This window comes from Electrophorus electricus, chromosome 6, assembly GCF_013358815.1.
Source record: "Electrophorus electricus isolate fEleEle1 chromosome 6, fEleEle1.pri, whole genome shotgun sequence".
Classification (NCBI taxonomy): domain Eukaryota; kingdom Metazoa; phylum Chordata; class Actinopteri; order Gymnotiformes; family Gymnotidae; genus Electrophorus; species Electrophorus electricus.
In genome coordinates, this window is record NC_049540.1 from 26,862,034 (window position 1) to 26,883,737 (window position 21,704).

The 21,704-nt window shown below is 50.2% G+C and overlaps 1 protein-coding gene across 3 annotated transcripts in view; it reads right to left on the reverse strand.

The window, feature by feature from the left end:
* Positions 1-21,704, reverse strand: part of rxraa (retinoid X receptor, alpha a) — an 87,703-nt gene that overhangs the window by 33,372 nt on the left and 32,627 nt on the right. The window lies entirely within an intron of this gene.

Consider the following 21,704-nt stretch of genomic DNA (forward strand, 5'->3'; position numbering starts at 1 on the left):
CTGGGTCCCGGTATCTCTTGCGCAGGGGCTCATGCATTATGAATGGGGGCAGACACGCGGGGCCAGAGCTCCCCGCCGCTCTGAGTCTGCTACGAGCTGCTCAGCCTCACAGCGCCCCGGTCCTCGCCACAGCCCAGCAACACCGTCAGGGCTGCACAGCAGAGTCGGACTAGACCGCATCAAAGAGCGCCCTTAATGACTCTCTGTCTGGTCCAGAATAAGCAAAGGAAGGTGATGGGAGAGTGCTCTACTAGTTCCGCTCCTGTTGGGGCCACCGAGTATCTTTGTGACAACAGTCGTGATTGACAAGGGACACCCGGTAAAACCCGGTGAGCTTCTGGTTTGTGGCAGCGTTGAACGTGCTGATTAGGAGATTGGCAACAAGTGGACTGGCACAAACCGAGGATGTAGTGTGAGTTAGGGCGATGCAGTGAAGCACACTGCATGATGCAATATGTACAAGGTTGCAGGCAGACACACACACATACACACACACACACACACACACACATACACACACACACAAACATTTCCATAACAGGACTTTAACTAAACTTTAACCCAGGTCCAGGAAAAGGCTGACAGTAAAGAGAACCGCAGTAAACCTCAAACCAGACCCTCACAAGCACATCAGTTTCTGCCACTCAGAAAAAGCCCCCCTGCGTTGGTTTGCATTTCAGAGGCACACTCACTCACTCACACACACACACACACACACACACACACACACACACACACACACACACACACTCACTCACACACACACACACACACACTCACACACACACACACACACACTCACTCACACACACACAGACACACACACACTCACACACACACACACACTCACACACACACACCCTCACTCACTCACACACACACACACACACACTCACTCACACACACACACACTCACTCACACACACACACACACTCACTCACACACACACACACACACACACACACACACACACACACACACACACACACACACACACACTCACTCACACACACACAGACACACACACACTCACTCACACACACACACACACACACACACCCTCACTCACTCACACACACACACACACACACACACTCACTCACACACACACACACTCACTCACACACACACACACACTCACTCACACACACACACACACACACACACACACACACACACACACACACACACACACACACACACACAATCTATTATTCACAAAGCTGTTTGGTGTTTTGAAGCCCACAGATGGCGGGCCCAGGCAGTGATGAAACAGAAACTGTTAGCATTTCTCTGAAATGCTCAGGTTATTCCTGAGGTTAGGAGGGGGTGTGTGTGGTGGGAGACGGAGCGAGCAACTTCCTGAAGAACTTCCAGGTGGCCGCGTTAATGCCGGGCTTAAAATAAAAGTGGCGATGGGAGCCGAGTCTGTTTTTTTCTGCCATGTGAGCAGTGGGCTTGGAGAGCAAACATGCCACCCAATCCTGAACCAGCAGGACAATATCCCGCACAAGGGACACACACACACAACCGATGACGAGGCTTATTTAACATCCACTAACAGGGCTAGTCATTAAATGGCCCCCGCTGTTTATAATTGTGCAACATACATTAACTATTAGTGTGTGTGTGTGTGTGGTGGAAAGGAGATACAAGGGTGTGTTCTGTGTGGGGAATGTATTTCAAATATCTATGTGTGGTAAGAAGGAGGGGTTTCACAGCATTAATGAGGTATTGCTAGCGTGTGTGTATGTCCCTTGTGTGTGTGTGTGTGTGTATAAACAGACTAATCTGGTGCACACTGTTAAGGCACTGAGAGTAAACAGTGCCGGCTGATGTGTTTATTCTAACCAGCCGAGCGCTGGCACAAGAGATGAGTACAGAGGCCAAGAGGAGAGGCCCTCATGTCCCCTGAAGGAGGCCCCTGTTTCGCTGCACCCTTCTCACAGGGGCACCACCCCACCCCTCCGCCATGTGAGCATGCCCGCCTGTCTGCGCGTCTGGAGACACTTCAGTACTGCAGAACTCTGCAGGAACAGAGAGACCCTTCTGCACAGCGCTTCATCCAGACCTCCAACACATCCTGCTTTTCTTCTCCGTTTTCGTAATCAAAGGGTGTCGAACGAAATAGTCGATTATTCGGTGCACTTATCCCGTGCACTTGCAAAGGCCCCGTAAGGACTCAGCAGAACGAGACGGCCCGAAATGTGGCCATTGTCAGATGTTTCACGGTCAAAGGTTAGGCAGGGAGGCTCCGAGCCGGCGTCTGGGGCGCGAACGTCGCCGACAGCTGGGTCAGGGCGAGATACGCGCCACACCGTCCCTCCCATGGCCCGAAAAGAGCCAACCCTCCCCCGCGAACTTGGCCCTGCTCCGGCCCCACTGCACAGACTGCTGGCCACCACGATTAGAAAAATAAAAAACAAACCCTAATGGGGGATAAGTATTTGGAAGAAGAGGCGCATGACCTGGCAACCCAAGCCATCCCTGTAGGAGGTAAATCACAGGCCGTTGTTCGCCTGGCAGAGGAGGCATCCAGCCTCTGCGCTTATGTCCACAGACGTGGCGGGGCACTCTGCGCTCACTCCCTCTCCCATAATTGTGCTATTTATGGAGTAAGAGCTGTTTACTGATGGAGAGAGAGGGCTTGTTTACACTGAGGAGACACAGTTGGATGAGGGAGAAGCGCAGAGAAGATACACAGACTGCAGCTGCTATCAGCCTTCTTACTCTGGTGCCAACGCCGTGTGCTCAGATACGGCCTAATTGTCCTTTTCAACTTGGAGGTGATATGACTGATGATCTGAGCCAGAGCACACTCAGAGGCACATGCGCAAACACACACACGCACGTGCACACACGTACACACACGCGTACACACACAAACATACACACACACACACAAACACACACACGCACGCGTACACACACAAACATACACACACACACGCACACGTACACACACAAAAATACATGCGCGCGCACACACACACACACACATACACACACACATGCAGGCACAAACACACGCACACAACCACGCACACACACACAAACACGCGCACGCACACACACACGCCTGCACACGCACGCGCACTTTTCAAAACAACTTAACAAGATCCTCTGAGTCCAGTCTTTTCTACATGTCACATGATATGAGTGACTAATGTTGACTTGCTCTCTCATTAATTTCACTTTTCTGTGTTTGTGAGCTTGCTTCATTTTAATGTGTTAATTCTGGAAGCTAGCCAGGCCTGGGAGTTTGTTTGTATAAGGAGCCTTTGATATGATGCGAGTGCCTGCTTCGTTAGTCATATTCTTGGGGAAAACAATGAATGAGTCATTGACTAAAGAAAGGCCAGTGATTGTTTTTATCCAGAGACTACTGTCCAGTTAACCTGTCAGGCATGGTCATGCTCACAGTTCCTTCTGATCAAATCTTTAGTGCTAACAAACAAACCTTTCTACTATCTATTCTGCTACGCTTTTGAACACACACACACACACACACACACACACACACACACACACACACACACACACACACACGAATACGGTAACAGTGTCTCTCTACCTGTATCACCCTGCCTCGCGGCTGGAGCTCCGGTATGACTCACACGTCCGTGTCTCCATGGAGCACACGGTGAAGCGAGTGCTGTCCAGCAGGATAGTGTGTGGGTGGAGGAGGAGCGGGCGAGGGCAGGGCTCGGCCCCCGCCGCACGCCGGCCCGGCCGGGCGCTAGTGGGACAGCACGCGGGAGGTAATTAGACGCCGAAAACCTGTGGAGATTTCCCGACGGAGTCTGCTTGTCAATACGGCAAAGCGCTCCTTCTTCGGCACAACGCAGAGATAAATACAGAATATGCACGATGACAGCCTGCGGAGTCACGGGGGGGGCGGTGAGGGGTTGTAGTGAGGAGGGAGCGAGGGGAGCGAGGGGAGGGAGCCGAGGAAAACTCGTGCTTTTGAAGTCCACAGATGAGTTCGGATTTACAGCATTCCGGATGTGTCCCGCTGATGTCTCTGGTGCCGGTGGACAGGGCTACAATGGCTCACCTCCAAAATGATGTGCACGCACGTACGTGTGTGTGTGCGTGTGCGTGTGTGAATGTACACCTCCAACACTTTGCCTCTGCAGCTCAACAGCACATGGGAGCTCCACCACACAACTTCCTCTTGTGCAAGCTTGTTTCAGCGCTACCCAAACATGACAGGCAAAATTACAGCACACGCCCACGTTGCGCTCTAATCTGTCTTAATTACAAGCTCACACACTCATTTATGCACAACAATGCCTGCACATGTAACACCCAAATCCCTGCACACATGAAAGCGCAGACCTGTTTCTACTAGCATGTGGTAGACAGGATCCTGATGATTGGATAGGGTGGTGTGGGACTGGTGTGTCTGTTGGCTGTGCGGAGCTGGGAACTGTTCTTTCCCAGTGGCTCTCTGGCTGGGAGCAGTGGGTCTCCTTTATGAGGCATGAGCGGAGTCTGGTGGTCTGGCACTTGGTTTTAATACTTCCCAGAAGCCTTAGCTGCAAACAACATGCCAATTCAAGCCACTCACACATGCACACATGCACCCACCCACCAAAAACCCACACACCCACCCACCCACTTTTACCAATTAAAAAAGGATAACTGATGGTAGTCTATGGAGTGTGCCACTGGCACTGCTAGGGAGGTTTCTGACTCCACACTGGCTGTGTGCCACCGAGAACCAGTGCGTCGCAAACACGCAAAAGTGATAAATATTTACAATTATCACATAAGGGAGACTGCTGGCCTGATGGCATTTCACTGTGGAATTTGTCACTTCCTCTTTGGTGAGTGAGTGTGTGCGCTTGCGTGTGTGTGCGCGTGTGTGTTTGTATGTGTGCATTCCTTGTTTGTGTCTGCGGACTAAAAGCTATTTTGGGAAAGACTAGCCTCTCTCTGTTGTGCAGCACACTGTGGGTTGATGCCAGCTCTTCCACTCACACACTGGGCAGTACCTAAGTGAGACTTATGCACAGGAGTGTTATACTTGGCAATGGTATCTATTATTCAAGTGGTAGCGTAAAAACATGCCGTCTGTCTGTGGGTGTGTTTGTGTGTGTGTGTGTGTGTGTGTGTGTTTGTGTGTATGTTACTGGCTATGCCGCAAAGCAGATGTTTCTTGCAGTCCCTCCATGTATACCCTTGAAGGGCTGCTTTCGAGAGATCATATCATGGTCCATAAAACGTGTAATTCCTTTCATACACAAAACCAGAGTTTGTGTGTGCGTTAGGATAATGGATCCTTTTCAATTTGTGTCGGAAGAACTGAAAGAAACTGGCTTCCATTTCAGGTTTCTATATAAAAAATGGAAACTCTTTTAGCAAAAAGGCTGAATTTATTGACCACATAACGTGTCTTTGAACCCCCGCCGACAGATTATTACTCTTTTGTTCTTTTGTCAGTTCTGTTCGGGGTCCCGGTAATGAAACTCAAATGGGGAGTGATCTGTTTTTTGGCTGCTTGCTGAAGTATCATGTGAGTCTTGGGGTGGGCTACCCCACTCCCCCTTACTCCTGCACACACTCCACACCCCCCCACCGCAGTCCACTTGGCCCCCTCCCGGGAAGAGGAGCGTGCAGTGGTGCAGACCCCTGGGGCGAGAACAGGGTGGGGGGGCGGCAGCTCTGGGAAAATATGCGCCTACGTGCAGCAGGAAGAGGCCAGGAGGGAGCGTACGCACCGCGGCAGGGAGTGTGTGTGTGTGTGTGTGTGTGTGTGTGTGTGTGTGTGTGTGTCCCAGGGGGAAAGGAGGTTTGGGATAGTCTCCCACCCTCGTCTTCTCAGAACACAACAAACAAACAAACAAGACAGAACCCATGGGGGGGGGGGGGGGGGGTCAGCTTCCAAGACAAACAATCACCAGAAAAGATTGGGGAGTGTTTTACTTATGAATAATGAGATGTGCTCCCCCTCACGCAAACACACTCCCAACCCACACAGGCCGCTTCAGACCCCACAAGCACAAGGCCGGCGGAGTTCGCTCAGAAAGAAGCTTGCGCTTGATGTTTCTTTCCTGCTTGTCAACCCAGGCCTGGGCCCACCAATCACACGTGAGATGCTGCCAGACGCCGCCGCCCGCGTCACCAACGTTATCATCGTGTGAAGTGGCGAGTCGTCCGCGCATGAGCGGGAAAACACAGCCGTAGACCGAACACCTCCGTATGTCTCTCCTTCCCAGCCTCTTCCGTGTTGGCTTTGTATGCGGTGCCAACACTGAGGTCCCCCCCCCCCCAGGGGATGTGACCAAAGTGGCGTAATCCCACCCCCGCACCAGGCGGGGGTCCCAGGTGCTGTTCCCCCACAGGCTGTCCTCCCTGTGCGTGTGCCCAGCTCCCGGGGCCACTCGCTCGGCAGCGCCAACGGAGGGCTCCCCGCGATAAAGAGCGCACAGCGGATCGGCCGGCTTCGGGCCGGGCCGCGTCTCACACGCCTCACGAGAGGGTACTGACTGATTAGGGAGCGAAGTGTCTTCGGCCAACGGGCAGGACGTGTGTTTGATAGCTCGACTGAACCCACTGTAGTGGGATATGAGGTCCTTGGCTGAAGAGACAGAGGCAGAGAGCGAAGGAGGGCTGGAAATGGGAAAACAGACAGAACCAAAAAGAGAGAGAGAGAGAGAGAGAGAGAGAGAGAGAGAGTTAGCAGTCAAAAAGAGAGAAATTAAAAAGCAACAGCAAATGAGAGAAAAAGCAAGCAAGCATATATAAGACAGAAAAAGAAGGGGGAGAGAGAGAGAGAAGCAGAGCTGCATGATGCTGCATGCAGGAACCTGCTCTGCTGAAGTTACGCTCTGTTCCACTCTCAGTGCTCCGTGGAAGGCATAACAGGGCTGGTTTTATTTTAACAGGGGTAAAGACGAGAGTGGATAATCCTTAATAATACACTGCTTTTATTCCCTTTTTATTCCCACTTTCTTTCTCAGATACACACACACACACGCACACGCACACACACACACTCACACTCACGAACCCCAGGGCCGCCTCAACTTTCTTCCTTTTTTCATAATGACTTCAACCATAAACGTTTTTGAAGTGGTAACTCCGTGAGTCACATTTTCATCTCTCTTCAGAACAATGGCTCCTCAGTGCAACTCAGACGTGTTTTTCCGAACAGGAGCGGGACGGCTTCGTGATGCAATGAGCTGCCGCTCTCAAACGAGACCCCATTTCTACAACTTACTTTCCTGCCCACACTGCACAAGCCAGATTTTATGCTTTGCTCCTATGGGGCCCAGAGTGCCCATATAACCCATGTTACGATTGGCTTAAACATGTAAACCAAATGAATTAGGTGTTATGATTGGCACAAGAAAAGCTGTTTCAGAAGGCAGGTGTTTTTCATTGGTTAATGGGAGTATGCCCATCTCTCTGAGAGCTCTGATTGGCTGGTATACCGGTGCCAAGTGTATCTGTGGGCACAGCACGTTCTGAAAAGGGCACAAACCCCCTGCCCTCCCGGCACACACACTCTGACCCACCCTCACACCAGTCCTCCCACACACACACCCGAGCCTCCGCGGCCGAACAGGACCTGTCCCCCGAGCTGGGCAAACAGAACGGACGCTGAGTGTCCTCCTGTCTCCACACTCTGCAGCTGGCCCTCGGCCAACGTACACATCCAGCTAGCGGAACATTAAAGCACGACTACTGCCAGGGTTTTTCCGCACAAGTCACGAGACCTTTTCTGCATGGGCTTGCAGGATGACAGCTGATTAAAGGGATATACCTGACATGCGCGGGACGGCAGAATCAAACAACCCCATTACACACTCCATCTTCGGCGTAGCATAGAGGAGTTGGTGTTGTAATATACAAAATTACACATTGCTGTGATGTCAAAAGCATAGTATGCCCACTGCGTTACCAAGCTAAAAACACTGTAACGTGTCAAGATGGGGAATGATGACAGTGTGATAAATATTTTGTCATTGCATGGTTACTGGAAAATGCACCACGGCTAAAAATGTAAAGCTCAGTGGGTGAAATATTTGACCAAATAACACTATGTATGAACGCTACTTAACGCAAATTACCGTGGCTGGTTAGTAGCAAGTGATGATTTATTTACAGACTGAGATTGCAAATGCACGTGTGCGCACGCACGCACGCACTGAACTGACTCACCCTGATCTCTTTGCAGCTGGAGTCGACGAACCAAAGCCAGCTGTGTGCTGATTGGCTCTATGCAAGCCATCACAGATATTTTTTACTGTAACCCTAATACGTAGCCGCGGAGGGGACACAGCCTCCGAGAGAGAGGAGTCAGGAGCGGGGGGAGGTAGGAACAGACCCCCCCCCCCCCCCCCCGCTGCTCTGGTACTCCTTGTCTGGCCTGATATGGCCGAGCAGAACCTGCCTCCTTCATCCCACCCAGGGAGCCCGCGCACACAGCAGGAAGGCCCACAGGCAGCTCCAGGCTCCAGCGCAGGCGCGATACAGGAAACATGTACAATCACGCAAGCGTGCACACGCATGCACACACACACACACACACACGTACAATAAAAAAACCCACACATAAGAGGGTTACCCAAACTCATGGGCCAACAAAATCCCAAGACAAAGATATAATCCACACAGGCGCACATATATATATATATATATATATATATATATACATATATATATATATATATATGTGTGTGTGTGTGTGTGTGTGTGTGTGTGTGTGTGTGTGTGTGCAGTGCAGTTTGCTATAATATACATGTGTTGTTTTTTTTTAAAATTGAATTTATTAATTAAAAACCACATGTATACTATAGCACACTTTAAAAATTCTGTGAATTAAATGACAGTATAATGCCGTAATGAAGGAGCCCATAACACCAGACACTGCAGTCACATTCCACCATACCAGTCTGCACACATTGCCACATGGTCATTCTCGCACATGCTACAGGGGACACCACTTGTCTTTCAGCCTGGTCTGCCACGGAACGCTAGCTGACGCGGCCCAAATCGGGAGGTGGAACGGAGTAACCCCCAGGAATCAATTACAGCCTGAGCAGAGAGGATAGTCACTGACACTGAGAGATAGCTGGCGTGGGGACAGCCGGGGCCACAGAGAGTTTAATCACCCATAACCTCAATTACAGACCTACACTCAGACTCATAAAGCAGAAAAACAAGATCAACTCTTGCTCCAAATTCCAGTAAAGTCTGCACGCGCACGCACACACACACACACACACACACACACACACACACACACACACACACACACACACACACACACACACACACACACACACACACACACACACACACCACAGAGAGAGGGAGAGAGGACACACACGTACAAACACAGGAGCTAGGAGAAAGGGTACCGAGGAAAACAAGATTCCTGGCCACAAAACTTTCTAAAAATAATAACCTTGATTCAGAAAATTCAGGACGTTCAGAGAATCGGAATACCTGTTCAGCATGTCGAACGTCTGCAGGGTTGTGACACGTTGGGTAAAAAAAAACCAACAACAAAAGAATTTAAGCTTGAAAGAGACTTAGATCCAGAACACTGCCACTCCTCAAATACAACCATCAAATCATTGGGGATAGTGCATGTTAAAACACTCGAGAGGGAAAAAAAACCACGACAGGCACAGAGAAAGGTTCTTTTTCTGTCGAGTACACACACTCCCACACCCACACACATACACATGCATGTACACACGCTTTTAATGATTACCTTAAGGGCCAAGCATATGCCACAGTCTCACAGACAGGCCTTAGGAAGGATTAAGGCTACAGCCTTTATCAGTGGGTTCCCACAAACCCCTGCAGAATATCTGAGTCTCCTTCACAGCACACCTCCCCCCACCTCCCCCCAAACCCCCCCCCCATGGACAACAAAGGAGACATAGACAGACAGACAGAAAGGAAGACAGAGAATGAGACAGAGTAGGTGTGGTTAGTCATGAGACCTGAAGGAAGACACAAGGGTAATGGAGGGGTCATAGGTCAGGACTGCAGCAGCCAAGAGCTGGTGCTACAGGAGAGCTAACGGTCCTCGGTGATGAGGCGCACCATGACGCCTGATAGGCCACGCCATTAAGCAGCCTAAATCCAGCCTGCTGATAGGCCACACTCTTAAGCAGCCTAAACCCAGCCTGCTGATAGGCCACACTCTTAAGCTGCCTAAACCCAGCCTGCTGATAGGCCACACCGTTAAGCCACCTAAATCCAGCCTGCTGATTGGCCACACTGTTAAGCAGCCTAAACCAGCCTGCTGATAGGCCACACCGTTAAGCCGGCTAAATCCAGCCTGCTGATTGGCCATGCCGTTAAGCTCCCAAGTGAATGCATAGTGTGCACACCCCAGTTCACTCTACTTCCTGCACACTCTAAATCACACTCTTCCCCTCACTCCTTCCCTCACAATCTGGACTTGACATGATAAAACATTACAAAGAAAAAAAATTGACAAAAACGTGATGTATTACCTGCGTAAAAATAAAATCATTTGTTGTTTCACATGGGCCTGTCATAGTACATGGAGCTTTACGAATCACTTTTAATCGACAGTAACAGAACGTGTGGAAAAAAAATGTTTTAGAGACTAGGAAACAAATGTAGTGTGCAGTGTGGGAACTCCAGCATTGTGGGTTTTAACCACCTGTCATTATAAGAGTACATTCTCTAGCAGTCTGAGTCAGAATTTTACTTTTGTTAAAGAAATAAATTACTGTTTTTACTGAACAATTGTAGTAATGTTGATTTTATTTGTGGATTTCCATGTTGCTACTCCGGATAAAATACAACCTCCTGAAGTATCATGACATTTTGCAATGATTTAGACCAACAATAACGTAAATCACCATGAGGAATGTTTTTGTTCTGTTGCAGCTTGTTGTTGTTGTGTCCTGATCTTTTGACTGCTTTACATGCTGTTGATGCCATACGGTGTCTCTCGGGCCCGGAGGAGGGACTGAACGTTTTCTCACAGCAGCTAGTTCTGGGTCGCACGCTCCTGCCAGAAAAAACCCCACTGAAAACGCTAAACCGAAACAGAGTGATTCACAGTCTACGTATAACCACGCAACAAGTCCAAGAACACGTCCCTGCTGCTGGAAGTGATGTGACGGGCAGCCTGACTTAAACAGTGCCTCTCCTCACCGATGACCTGACCATTGATTCAGGATCAGCATGGAAGCTGCAGATCTCCTTATTACCACATCCCTGCACACAATACTGTATCTGCATCGATCATATCCCCTCCTTGATCAACAACACGTCCACCAAGGCCAGCACAATCGCACACCCGCAAATACGCACGGCACCCCCACACCCACATGTATGTGCCTGCCCCTTCGCTACGGCCATGTTACCCAGAACCCTGTGGACGTTCAACCAACTATGTTGCACGGTGATGCACGATATACGGGAATTGTACGCGAGACAAAGGTTCATGTCTTTCAAGCTAATCTACGCTGAGCGTGTCCACGCAGATCAAAAGCGCTCTGCTCCACTATTGACTTGGCCGTCTTCGAAAGAGTCATTTGATCTGTGGATGGAGGAACCCTCTGTGGGCTCTACAGAAGCCCAATAAGACTGAGAGTTCACACTCGCAGTCACAGTGCGGAATGTAAACCTCCTCCTCGTCCTTTAAGAGGCTGTTGGCGTGCAACAAGACTCACGCTTGTGGCTTGTGACGTGGGAAGCAGAAGAGGCCGGAGGGATAACTACAAAGCGCTGACAAATGCCACTGGTTCTGTTGTAGTACAGGCAAGGGAGGCAGGGAGGACTCACAGAACGTCTGCTTGTCCTTTATCTGCTGTGATGCACCTGTGAAAATCTGTTAAAATTTGAGCAGCATCTGTGTGGAAACATATCAGCAGAGTAGATCTGTTGGCATGAATACATTTCTGTGTGTGTGTGTGTGTGTGTGTTTCCTTCAACTTCTCAGGCTCTTCCTTTCTCTTCAAGCACAAACAGGAAGTATGAAGCCCCTCTCTTCCTGAAGAGTGGTGCAATGGGACACACACCAGAAGCGAGAAATTAAAAAAGGCAGGCATGGAACTTTAAAAACAAACACACTCAGACTAAAAGAATCTTACACCTTCTCTCACACACACACACACACACACACACACACACACACACACACACACACACACAGACACAGACACACATACACTCCCATACACACCCACTGACACACACACCCATACACACCACACTCATACACACACACACACACACACACACACACACACACATAAATTAAATGTGTGTGTGGAATTCACACTTCCTGCCATGTTCATGCAGCTCTATAGAGAATATTAGTGGCAGACAATAAAAACAGTGTTTCTCTTTCACTCTGCTGGTTTAGTAGAGAAACCTGCTTACTAATATTAATGGGCAGCAGACATGCCCCTGTAGGCTCCTAGTGGCTCCTTCCCACAAATCCCTGCTCACTCTGGAGAGTGGAAAAGACACAAGTGTACTTTAAAACACAGCGAAGCCATGCTCCAGTATCCTGCGCGGGACCATCTGTCTCTTCCACCGAGCGTGCCTCTGGGTGTGTGAGAGGCTGGGAATTCGACTCAATGATCTTTCACTGTCATCCGATAAACTGAGCAGAGCAGAGCGTAGAGAGAAGCCTCGTTAAACGTTAAAGGTGCCTGCGTCTCCAAAGGATCTAAAAACAGACCGTGCGCTTGATGCTAAGCGAGCCTTTGCGTGGTTTGGGCATTGACCAACACTCTGCCAGCTCGCATCCTCTCCCCGCAGCGTGGAGACGGCACGCCCACCACTGAGGACTATCACGCCGGCATTTGGCAAACTTCAACAGGACCACTTTATAATAAGACACCTCTTATAAAGGGTTTATGAATGGTTTAAAATGACTTTATTCGTAGATCATAAATACCTTGAAAATCATTAATAGGCTGTTTTAACGTGTAAATCAAGCCAGAGTGATCTGCCGCGTGCCAAACCGCACACCCACTTTAAAATCCTCCTGGCATCTTCTGCAGCCAGCGTTACACCCGTCAGCTTCACTAGATGTTTGTCAATCCGTTATTACAATCTAACCACAAACCCACTGCCTTATTAGTCAGAAAGGATCAATCTGGCATAAATTAACATGTTGACAAATTCACATTTTATAAGGTTGACAGGTGAATTTTGTCATTTTAATTTATGGTTTAATGATATATGATTTTTAGGATGTTTTTAAGGTGTTTCCGATGACAGGCAATTTTTAAGGTCTTCCTGACCTCATTGCAAAGCATTCATCAGCCCCTTTATTAAAGGGGCTTGCTGTAAAGTGATAATCCACCAGTTCGCTGAAGAGCGGGTTCATTGGGGTCTCACAGAGATCTACTTAACCGCTCAGTTGTAATGGAGTCATGGTTGTCCAGCGGAGGCAGGGACGCAGATACAGCATGAAAACAGCCAGAAATTGAAAGCTAATAAGAAAAAAGAAACACATCACCGCGGTGTCCAGAGAGACAGACAGAGCAGGCAGACAGACAGACAAAACACGTAAGAGGTCCGAATTAATAAATGAGGAGAAAAACCAAAAACTGGAGCTGAACTGATTTGTGGGGGTTTGCTGTGCTTCTCCCATGAGCGCACTGCTTCCTCCGTCATGGTTGTCTGAAGTACGGTTCTATTCTGTCTTTTAACATTTAATCAGCTTGTCAGGTGCTCAAAAATTTGAATCCCAGCTGAACCGAGACCTTCGTCAGCAGACGGACTACGATCTCCGAGTCCGGAAAGAAAAAGGAGCGGCAGGCAAGATCATTTCATTATCGCCCAAAGGTGTGGGCTGCGTTACGGTAGGGCTCTTTACCCAGAATGCCACTTTAAGCCTACACGACCTTCGTCTCCAGCAGATGGAGAGCCGGTGCTGGCCCTTGTCTGGGAGGGAGCCTGCTCGCTGATTGTGTGGTGCGTATCTTTGACATGAAGAGCATGTTCGTGTGGGCTACGGTAAGTGATTGCCAGTTGGGTCTGGCGGTCCGAGCTACGGAGGCGGGGCTGGGGGGTGGGGGTTGATCTGGAGCAACCAAGACTCAAGTCTGTCTTGATGGCGGCTATCAGATGAGCTCCCTGGCTTTGAATAATTGAGCTGAGAGTGTGTGTGTGTGTGTGTGTGTGTGTGTGAGAGAGAGAGAGTGACAGTCTGGCGGTGGTGTCAGGTGAAGCGTGGCTATAAAAAGGATAGGGTCGATCAGAATTGTACTACTGGGTAATCATGCGCTGGATACACACAGGCCTGCAGCGGATCACAATACACTGGGACAGATGGCCAGAGAGGCGGTAAATAAACAACATGACCGTCCGCGGTCACAGGCAGCTGCGACAGACGCTATTTCTTCCCCCGTGAAACCAGGAAGCAAAAGGCAGAACGCGGCACTCATGTTCAGACAGGATTTGTAATGAGGCCGGAGGAAGGAGTGTTGAGAGGAGCAGTCGTGCTCCTGCCTCTTGCAGTCTGCAAGCAGGAGAACGCTCAGCCCTAATGCCAAAACCCCATCCAGCTCTGCAGGACTGGCACATGTCCACTCCAAGATCCACACACACACACACACACACACACACCTGGTGAAAGAGTGCTGGGGAACAGTACAAAAGAATCATGTACTATCTTAAAAACCCATGTGACTAGCCTGCAGTCTGCATTTGTGGGAACAATTACACACCAGCTTTAATCTTCACTTAAAGAGCATCAACAAGGACAAAGAGTTCTGAGGTGATCGAGCGGGTTTCATAACGTTTTAGCGCAGAGCTCCACTGCTGTCACAGAGATGGTGTTAACCCTTTCCTGGCAGAGAGACGAAGACCACGTGAACGACGCAAAGAGACCACACGTCTGCCAGTTTGGCTACTGCGCTGGATATCCAAGGTTGTCTATCACAGCTGATATCTAAGCAACGGCGCCATATGGCACCATATGGGGTTATAGAAGGAGCAGTCGCAGAACATCACGACAGCTAAGCAGAGGAGGCAACAACCTCACACAAAAAGCGCTCATTTAAACAGTGACTCTGGGAGTCTGCACACGTGCACGCGAAACGGAGGAAGTTCATGACGTTCTAATAATTGAAAAAAAAGAAGCAAAAATGATTTCGTTACACGGCCACGTCAGCTGCGGCACTCGTCTCGCCCTACCCCGCGACTCAGCTGGAGAGGGGGCGTGTCTACGAGAGGCCAGCTTTCTGCTCGAGTAACCCCGCGAGCACGGCAGGCGCCGACAGATGGGCAGCGGGAAATTAAACGAGAAGGGCACGCGTTTGGGAAAATAAAGAAGGAACGGTCGAGGGCGCTTTCGGAATAAGGTTATCAAAGATTGCAAAGACGGAGCCTTTCCAACCAGAGCTCCTCCCCTCTATCACCACGGCCAACCAGAGCTCCTCCCCTCTCTTACCGCGGCCCCACTTCTCCTCCTCTATGACCTCAGCAGTGTACACAAACAAGACATTTCCATTAGCCACTGAGCTATACGCACCTCCCCCCACCATCCCCCAACCCAAAGCCCTACACTAGAGCCTCATAGGTGGCTGCTAACACTTCACACTCGAGGGTGTTCACATCCCAGCATTCCTTGCTGGGCATTAGCACACTCGTTTGGCCCTGCTGCTGGTGCAATCTGTGATGTGGGAAGGTCAGTGCACATGTCTCAAACTGCCCTCCTCCACCAGCTGCCCCTCTCCCCTACTCCCGCAGGGGCACCTCAGACTCTGGAGACCCAGTGGAGGGGCAGTTAGCCATGGGGGGGGTCCCCTCTGTAGGGTTGCCAGGTGCTCCGCTTCATGAGACTGGCTTCGTTGACATTAGGATCAAATGCTGACCTGGACTGCTGTCCCCCAACCCCTCCTCAGCCAGCTAGAATGCCAAGTGCATCAGATTGCTTTAGTGTTAAAATGCGGTCAGACATCCATGTCCACACACACACACACACGCACAAACAGCCCCTGCTCCTTGTCCCAGTGGACCAGAGGAAGCAGCAGAGAGAAAAGGGATTGGTCAGTGAGAGGCTATACGGAGCCAAGCTCCCGCGGGAGCAGCTACACGGTGTAGTGCTACTGTAGCAGAGGCATCCGGATCCGGGGGCGGTTGAGGGGGTAATACACGGCCCAACAGGGTGTGTGTGGAGGTACACAGGACAAATACAGGCATTAATCTCATTAGATGTATTCCCACAGTTTATGCTTCGCACAGGCTTGAGAACCCGTGTGAAGGGGCCGGTGAGTTCTCACCACGTTCTCTTCCTGGACGATACACATCAGTATTTAGAGAAGTTAAACTTGGTGTTAACGTGTAGCGAGGTCATTTGACTAGCCTGCAGTCTGCATTTGTGGGAACAATTACACACCAGCCTTAATCTTCACTTAAAGAGCATCAACAGTAGAGCCAGGGTTCTGAGGTGATCGAGCGGGTTTCATATGCTTTAGCGCAGAGCTCCTCTGCTGTCACGAGGACGGTGTTAACCCTTTCCTGGCAGAGGGCCTGAGGGTATGTGTGACCGTCTTGCTGTCAATTGTTAGGAGAGACCTCGTGCATACTGGATTCAGATGGCTTCAATTCAAGATGCAAACAAACCACACCCCAAACCCCCTTTCTCTCACACACACACACACACACACACACAGACATCCATGCACAGACGAATTATGCAAAGCTCTGTGGTGAGGTGGTTTGAACTTTTTTCAGTCCCACATAAGCAGACGCCCCTGAGCACAGCTGTAGATCAGAGAGCAGTATGTATTGGCCCAGTAAAAAACAGAAATCAATCATTTTGAAAAAACCTACAAACGGCCCCGTTTCTTTGGAACGGACCACTGCCGCTACTGTAAGTCTCTTCACACGGTCAGACATGGTGGGGCGGGGAGCCGCGTTTGCACCTGGAGTCAGGAAAAACAGAAATCTCTCCCAAACAGAGGACGAGGCTCACGGCAAACTCCCAAAACTCTGCCTTTGTCATTTTCCTCTGAGGACTAACCAGACTGTCTCCACCCCGGGCGGATCACATATTTTAGAACAAGTCGATATTCATTACTGTACGAATTTGTAATAAATGTCAAAGAAAACAGATTCTGAAAAGCCCTAATTTGCAAGTATTCTGCATTATTCACAGATTAGAAACAAGGACTTGAACCAGCAGATGGCAAAGCCTTGCTCTCACGGTAAGACACACGTGTCAGTGAATATTCATTAAAAATATTGTCACATTTACACGGACAAAGAACCTTCAAACGTCCCTTCTGATTAGAAGGAGTCCTTGAAAACAGTGAGGCGTATGACATTTGCGGACGCTTTGTATTTAAAAAGACGGGGGCTGGCACTGTAGAATTTGAGCTGGCACTCCCCTGATTTAGCTGTGAGCTGTGACAATGACGCAGCATTGCATTGTGATGGTGGCAGGCTGTGGTGAGATTAAGCGCTCAGAGAGTTATCAAAGGCTTAGTCTCTCTGGATTACCCCACCCAAGATGCCGCTGACGGCGGCTGTCATGCTTCGCCATCGGGAGAGCTCTCCCATCATCCTCTCCCTCCCTCCCTCTGCCCACTTCTCCTGTTCGCTCGGTCCCAGTCTCTCTCTCTCTCTCTCTCTCTCTCTCTCTCTCTCTCTCTCTCTCTCTCTCTCTCTCTCTCTCTCTCTCTCTCTCTCTCTCTCTCTCTCTCTCTCTCTCTCTCTCTCTCTCTCTCTCTGTGGCATGTGTCGTTCTAGCCCAATCTAATCTCAGGAGCAGAAGTGCGGACAGGCATAACCCAGCACGCAGTGGTGCTAGCACGCTTGCTCGCACTGTCGCACGTGCGCTCGCACTCTCGCTCGCACACTCGCATACTTGCTCACTCACTCAATCACTCATTCACTCACTCATTTTAGGCTGTCTGTGTCTTATGCTCCCTGTGCTCTGTCCAGCTCAATGTCTAGACTTGCACCTATTTGCCCTGCTTTTAGAGTGTACTGAATACAAATTTTCCTTTGTACTATCAGTATTACAGTCCGTTTTGCACATTCCTGGATCACTTCAAAAGTTTGTGAAAATGCCGTTATAAAGGAGGCCTTCATAAATCATTTAAGCTCATTTTTCATGAGGACATTCTGACCTTATGAATCACTCAGAATACACCACCCATCTCGAATCCATCTGTGTAATAATAGCACATGCACTCCCTGCAATACCTTAAATAAAATTAACCAACACATAAATCCCGACCTCAAAATGCCAAAGGCAGAAAGTTAACAAAGTGCTTTTATTTGGAAATGTAAGTATTTGGGCTGAAGTGAAGTGTTCAAGGGCGGCATGTAGGAGAGGAGCAACTTGAGAGGAACAGCATCACGGAGTAACTGCGCGTGGCCATTCCATGAAGTGCCAGGAGAAAGCGGAACACCCAGGTCACGTATCGCACTTGTTACGGAAAAGGCCTCTTTAGTCTCTGTAAGACTGCTAATGTTCAAGTTCAAGTTCAAGTTCGGTTTATTCGTCACATACATAGTCATACACAGTATAACTCGTAGTGAAATGGTGAAATAATGTACTGAAATCTGACTGACATCCTACTGACGATCCACTGCTTTACAGTGTCAAGTCATTTCACATCTTTAAAAAGACAAAAAAAAAAAAAAAAAAATCAAAACAGTCCATCAGTGTTGCCCAGAGTTACAAGAATGACAGCACAATCACGAAAGCAAGCTGATTTGCATTTGAGTGTTGGCTTGATACACGAATTGCTGGACGTTTCCGGAGGCTCTGACTCTTCAGCATTGGGCCTCTGTGTACAGAGCACCAAGGTGACCGATGCCACGCCTCCCCGACCAGGAGGTCGCTGCCCTCAACCGCGAACTCCGCCTCAGCGCCCAGCTTGCCCTCCACACGCATGGAACATGCCAACCAGTGTGGACGCGTGTGTAACGGGGTGGGAGGGGGTGAAACCGGGGGGGCGGGGCGTGCTACTGAGCGTGTTAATAGCAGACGAAAAATTAAATCCAATTATCCCGGTGACCATGATCCCCGAAATGACAGACTGTAGACCTTCGGCTCCAGGAGTGGACATGAACTAAGTAAGGCATGATTTGTTCTCATAGGAAGGGGAGGGAAACATAACAAATGGCCACCAAATCTCTGCTCCGTCCACTGAGTTGCCTGTGTAGTGCAGCTTAAATAAATAAGAGTATTAAAATAGCGGGTGCGCGGGACAATGATGAATCGGAGCGGGAGGAGCAGGGTGAGCCCTGTAATCCAGCTGACCGCCCGGCCAACAGGAAGCTGCAAGGGAGTGTGTGGTCAGTGGCCGGGGCTGATTAAAAAAATGGGAGGGGGGAGGGGAGGAGAGAACATGGAACATGTCACAGCTAACGAGCTCCCGTCCCTTGACCCCTGACCTCTTGGAGACCCTGCCCCAAGAAACACAAGGAGGCAATGGCCGCTACGGCGACCCCTCCGAGCGGCCTCCCCTCCGTGGTGACCGCAAGGTCTGCGAACACATGCTCGGCGTTCTGGATCTTGACCGCCTGCTGCTTCTCGTCTGCAGGCCCCTAGCCGTACTCCGCTGGCGCTTTTAAACGGCGAGTAAAAATATACCCGGCCCGGGAATGCTCGTTTCCGTGGAATTTAAGGCGTTAATTCAGGCACCGCTCGCTGTAACGGGCCCGCCAAAGTTCTCTTCGAGCACGCCGTCCAATAAATAAGCCCCAAATTAACTGGCAGGATTTATGAAGACACCCGAGCTCGGGCAGCACAATTATGTTGGTTATGAACTGTGGCGAGTGGCTGACTTTGGGCATAACTGCGGCTTATTTAAAGTGCAGCGATGTCAATAAAGAGTCATTAATTCAAGGCGACCTGCGCACCTGGAGCCACGCGTGAGTGGGCAGCTGGAGAGAGACAGACAGACGGGGAGGACGTGGAGCCGGTGCTGGTGTTGAGGGGTTCGGCGCGCCCCGTCTCACGGCCCCCTCTAATGAGACAGCAAGGGTTAGTTCAGGAATCCCCCCCAGCCCCTGCCCAAGCACAGAACTGGACTTGTCGCTTGGCCCTCCAAACACGGACCATATGTGAGTTCAGCTCTGGCAACGAGAGCCCATTATGCGGCAGGCGGCTGAGTTCATCAGGAAAAAATTAGCCCGCCACTCGGATCACGCGCTCTCATTGGCCGGCCGCGTGGAGCGCTCCGTTTGAGGGCACCCCAGACATTCCTGTGGATAATCTTTTCCATTCCTCTGCTCGGCGTGGAGAGAAGAGCCCGAACCTCGGGACAAGGCTTGCATTGTGAGCGCCTTCAAAAGGTCCGTGTTTCATGTGCTCCCGCTCGCTCGCTCCGTACGGAGCTTTTCCAAAGCGCGCAACCCCCCCACCCCCCCCAGCTTCCCCCCAAACCCACCACCTCACTTGTCTCTCGTCAAGAGCGAGAAAAAGCAATAACAAAATGACTGGCTTTTGAACGGGTCTGCGGAGACGGGGAGTTCATGGATGCTGCGTTTCTCACGGTCTCCTTCCAACCGGCCTGTTTTTTTTTTTTTGTTTTTTTCCCCCCCACAAAAACGGCAAAACAATATAAAACCGCTGGAATCCAATGTGCGGCCACATCAGTGAGAGCCGCGAAGTTCAGCGGATCGGCTCCGACCCCGCTCGCCGGGCCTCGCTACCCCCCCGGCTGGGTTCGGCCTCGCCGTAACCCGGCGCGGCCTCTCGAACTGCGGGCGCGGCTCGGAGGACGGCACCGCTTGCGCTGGAGTCCGCCCAGGAGATTTACAACGACGCGTCCCGTAATTAGAAACACGGTCATTAGTCCCGCTATAAACGTGAGTCTCCAGCTAGGCTGTCTGCCACTGCTGCACACTTAGCTGGTGTCGCCACAGCCGCCGGTCACCGCCCGCCCACAACAAACGGTGCGGCGCTTTAAATGGCCGTCTGTGGGATGTGGGAAAGCATAATAAAACGGCAACAGTAATTTTCTGCGCAAACTCACTGGCTTCCCGAAACACTCGAGAGCACTTTCATTCACTTTGTGAATCCTAGGAGGCATAAACAGTAACTCCTTGCACTAATACCAGAATTACCACCCGAGTGTAAATGGCTCAGAATAATTCAGCAAAGTCAAACAAGTCCTTCCAACAAAGCGGTAAAAACAGCCTGCTGGTCCGCGGGCTGCCACTAATTGCTATGGAAACGCACACCGCTTCCACTTAGGGCCGTGACAGTGAAAAGGCAGCCACTCAATCACGCAGCCCTCCGCCATGGAGGCAGCGAAACACGCGTACGTCAGAGACCTTGTTCAAACACGCTTGGCGTACAGGTATTTGTGAAGGAGGGCGAGCTGAGAGTTAGTCTTCGCCAGTCCTTTTAAAGTACAGACGGCTACTGTGGTTACAACTGTCATGACGCAGTTATGAATAACCCTCTGTCTGAACTACTAAAATGCTTTAAGGGCACATTTCTTAGGTTACCGTCACTGGTTTTAGCCAAGACTGATACGTGTGGGCAGGTCTTTGGGTAACATAAAACAGTACGATTCCTCTGCAATTGGTTTTACTGGAATCAACCCGCCAAAGAGAAAAATACCATAATTGAACATCGTAAAAAGACTTCTCCTAACACCACAAGTTAAGCGTCTGTCTGCTCCATGTCCTTCTGCATGGCCACATTAGCTTACTACGCCGTCAACAACACTCCTTCTAAAAGCACAAGCAAGCAGAATACGGT